Source organism: Belonocnema kinseyi, chromosome 9 (assembly GCF_010883055.1).
Source record: "Belonocnema kinseyi isolate 2016_QV_RU_SX_M_011 chromosome 9, B_treatae_v1, whole genome shotgun sequence".
Lineage (NCBI taxonomy): Eukaryota > Metazoa > Arthropoda > Insecta > Hymenoptera > Cynipidae > Belonocnema > Belonocnema kinseyi.
The window spans coordinates 116805123-116809890 of NC_046665.1; the positions used below are offsets into that span (position 1 = coordinate 116805123).

At 22.2% G+C, this 4768-nt stretch overlaps 1 protein-coding gene across 1 annotated transcript in view; it reads right to left on the bottom strand.

Annotated features, from left to right (window-relative positions):
• LOC117180709 (protein PIH1D3) overlaps nucleotides 1–4768 on the bottom strand; it is a 30553-nt gene that overhangs the window by 23859 nt on the left and 1926 nt on the right. The window lies entirely within an intron of this gene.

Consider the following 4768-nt stretch of genomic DNA (forward strand, 5'->3'; position numbering starts at 1 on the left):
ATTAAAATTCGAAAATTTTTTCTAAAGCCTCCAGGGGACTTCGTTTTCGCACGAAAAAATTTTATGTGCCCTTATTGCATCCGGACCCACAATTATTGATTTAAAAAAAATAAATAAAAATAAAAGTTAAGATAAATCAGTACTGAATCGAATCCTGGAAAGTTTGTATGGGAAATGTAATCAGGCTTGGAAAAAATGTTTGGATTAATTTATTTTTTCGCTCGAGGCGCACGTATTTGAAAATCTTTTTTTTTTAATACAATTTTTTAAAAATTATTGTTATTTTAAATTTAAACAATCATTTTAAAAACTTAAGATATATATTTTTTATTTATTAATTTATTTTATTTTAGAGTTTTTATTATGCAGGAATTTTTCTATTCGTAAATTTTCAAATTCAGGAATTTTATTTTTCGTGAATCTTATTATTCAGAAATTTTTTAGTTCGGTAATTTTACAGTGTCCGGAATTTTATTTCTGGGGATTTTTCTGTCGTCCCTAATGTTCAATGTGTTAAAAAAAATGTAATTTGAATTTAAAATAACAGTAATTGTTAAAAAATTTTCAATGCACGTTTTTTGTTTAAGGGCATGCATAACATTCTTTCTAAATTATTTCTTCTGTAATAAAATTCTTCTTCTTATACTGTTCTTTAGCATTGTTAAATATTTTGTTAACTTATTGTTATTTTAAATTAAAACAATGATTTTAAAAAATTGAACGTACAAACAAATTTTTAAACATATATTTCATTATTGTTTTTTTGACAAATAAATATGATTGATTAAAAAACAATTTTGTCAATTGTTAAAATATTTTTCTTGGTCAAGAATTTTACATTGCCGGGAGATGTATTTTTCGGAATTATTCTGATGTTCCGAATTATAACTTTTCTGGTTTAATTAAAAAAAAAGAATTTTTGAAAACACTTTAAGTGGGAGTTTGTAAAATTCTAAATGTCTAATATTTTTGAGCAAATATAGGAGAAATCGATTCCTGAATGCTGGCGCTATCTGCATTGTTTTCATGGTAACGGCGGTTTGTTTGGACATGTTTGTGGATTATACGTCAATTATACGTCTAATCTAAGTTCTAGAGTAAAGGTTGAAAAAAAAGTTAAAAAAATATATTTTGAAAATGGAAGGTTTTAGTTTTCAAGATATTCAGGATCTTCAAAAATTGTTAGGTACAGAGAATAAAGAAAAAGAAGATACAGATTCTGACGAAGAAATACAGCAGTCTTCAAAAAATCCATTTGGTAATTAAAAAAAATTGTTTCTTTAAAAATAATATTATTAAAATTTATAATTATTTTTAAAGCCCCTTAATTTAAAAAATTTTAAAATTCTTGATAACTATTTATATTATCTGACTCGATACGAGTGATTTTCTTAAATCTCAAATTTCTTATTAAAAGTTGAAATATTTATCGGTTTTTTAAGTATAAACTGTAATCATCATTCGCGTGCGCATTTTTTGTTTTGTGAGAAACAATAATTTTTAAACAAAAATAAAAATTTCTTAAAACTATTTTAATTTAATTTTCTTTCGTTTTAAGGTTACGTAACTATGATTTTTCCAAGATTTTTGACAACGTTCAAAAAGATTTTTGAAAATTTCGGATATATAAAATTAAAATTTTAACAGAAAAGTTCATTTTTAACAAAGTAGTTAAATTTTTACACCAAAATGATGTATTCTCAACGAAAGATGTAATACATAAATATATATTCCAATCAAAAGTGACTTTAATTTAAAATTAAAAAAAAAAAAACAATTCAAATTAATAAAAAAACTTTCAAGAAATTATTTTAATTCTCATTATATTTAATAACATTTTTTTAATCTCTTGAATCCTTTCGAAATTCTTAAAAAGCTTCTTTATTTAACATCTTCAAAAATCTTCATTTTGTTTAATTCTTTCAAATTCTCAAATATTTAATTAAAATCTTTTTTAAGTCTTATTTAAAAATTAATTTTCCTAAATAAAAAATCATGAAATCTTTCAAATTTATTAAGATGCTTCTGAATTTTTGCTCGAAATCCTGAAATATCTAAATATTTTTTACAAGTTGTGGAATTCTTTTTAAGATTAAAATTAATTTTGTGTCTCTTCTAAGCGTCTAAATACTTCTTGAACTAAGTCGATTTTTGTATTAAATTTTGTAATCCTGTAAAACAGATTTTTGGCTTAAAAATTTTCTACATTCTTTTTTAAACTTCTAGCAAATAATTTGGAATGTTTTTCAATTTTCTCTAAAAATCCATTTTGCAAAATAAAAAATCATTTAAAATTTTCCAAAGGATTTTCAGAAAATAATTTTTTTCACTTGAAACCTTTCAAAATGTTCCAAAAGCCTCTTTGTTTTCAAAATCTTCAAAAATCTACATTTTGCCGAAATTTTTTTGAAGTATTCTTAAGATTTTTATTTTCTTAATAAATATGACTTATTCATTAAAAACAAAATGATCCAAAAATCTTATTAAACAAAAAAAGTTTCTTTAAGTTTAAAGTATTAACAAGACTTTTAAAGTTCCTGGATTAAAAATTTTGGTTGCAAATGGTCATAGTATTTTTTTGAATTCACAAAAAACATTCTCAAAAATTAAATTATTTATTAAAAAAAATAAAATAAACTGCGAGATAAATCATTGTTGAATTGAATCCTGGAAATTTTTTTGGGAAAATGTTATCAGTTTCGGAGAAAATTTAGGAAGAAATTTTTCTTTTTTTTCAAGCATACGCATTTTTACATTTTTTATACCATTTTTATAGAATTATTTTTTTAATTTTAAATAATTATTCAACTTGGGAATTTTATTATTCGGAACTTTTCCAATTCTGGAAACTTATTATTTGAGGTGTTTATTATTCGTGATTTTTCAGTCGTACCGAAAAATCTATTTTCAATCAATATTATTTATTTATCAAAAATACAATAATAAAATATGTTTGTCAATCGCAAATTTTTTAGTTATGTTTAAAGTTTCCAACAATAATTTTAAAAATTAGAAATGAATGCAGGAATTAATGTCAGAAATTAATTCAGCACTGATTTATTTTGAAATTATTTTCAATTAAAAAAAATTAAAAGTTTGATTTTCGATAAAGTTTTTTATATTTTTTAGAAATAATATTTCCTATTTGAAACAAAATTTTCCGTCCAAAAATAAATTTTTTTCAATTATTCTCCTTTTAAATTTAAACAATAATTTTAAAAAATGAACATTAAAACCCATTGTTCTTTAACAAAAATATTTTATTATTGTATTTTTAATATATAAATAATATATAATGAACAATACATTTTTTAATTGTTAAAATACTGGAATTTTCTATGTCAAATATTTTCTTTTTCGGGAATTTTCCAGCGTCGGAAATTTTATTTGTCGTGATATATCGGGACGCCTGAAAAATCCCGAAAAATAAAATTCCCGACATTGTAAAATTCCCGAATTAGAAAATTCTCAATTAATCAAATTCGCGAATAATAAAATTGCCGAAAAATAAAAATACCGATTTGGAAAATTCCCAAATAATAAAATACACGAATAATAAAATTACCGAAAAATAAAAATACCGAATTGGAAAATTGCCGAAAAATAAAATTCATGAATAATAAAATTTTCGAAAAATAAAAATACCGGATTGGATAATTCCCGAATAATAAAATTTTCGAATAGTAAAATTTCAGAATTATAAAATTCCTGAATTGCAAAATTCTCAAATAATACAATTCTTGACAGATTATAATATTACCAAATCGAAAAATTCCCGAATATTAACATTCCCGACAGTTTATAATATTACCGAATTGGAAAATTCCCAAATAATAAAATTCGCGACAGAAAATTGCCAATTTATAAAATATCCGAATTGGAAAATTTCCGAATTTTAACAATTAGAATTTTTTTATAAATATGTATTATTTATTACAAATACAACAATAAGACATTAGTTTCAAAAATTATTTTCAACATTTAAAATTTCGAAGCTTATTTCTTGAATTTAAAATAGCAATAATTTTAAATAAAATATTTCTAGGTGACGCGTGTTTTTTTAATGTTCACAGTGTTTTAAAAAATACAAAAAGCGTTCGAAAAAATAAACTTATAAATTAATATATATAAAAATTTACATTTCGAGTCTGTTTGAAAAACGTTACAGGGTACGTAGAAAATTTAACGAGAATTTTGTTACAAGCGCACGTTTTCAAAAATAGGGAAGGCGATACAAAAATTTAATTCTAAAAAATACAAAAAGCGTTAGCAAAAATTGAATTATATATATCGAGTTTTCATTTGAAAAGCTTTGTAAGGTACAGAGAAAATTTAGGGATAATTTTTTTCTTTTAAGCGCACGTTTTTACAAATTTGGTAGGTGATATAAAATTTAATTCTTCTTTCAAAGACAAAATTATTGCTTACATTTTTACGCTTTTTATATGAAATGTGCATAATATTTTTGAATAAAAAAATACAAAAAGCTTTCGCAAAAATGTAATTAAAAATTTTAAATAAATAAATATATATATATATTTAAAATTCAATTTTTGCTAACGCTTTTTGTATTTTTTTCAAATTCTATGCACATTTTCAAAAAAAGCGTAAAAATGTGAGTCATTATTTTTTCTTTCAATGTAGAATTAAATTTTTGTATCGCTTTCTTTATTATTTATACTTGCGCTTGGAACAAAATTCTCCTTACATTTTTCACATACTTTGGAACGTTTTTCAAACAGACTCGAAATATAAATTTATATATACA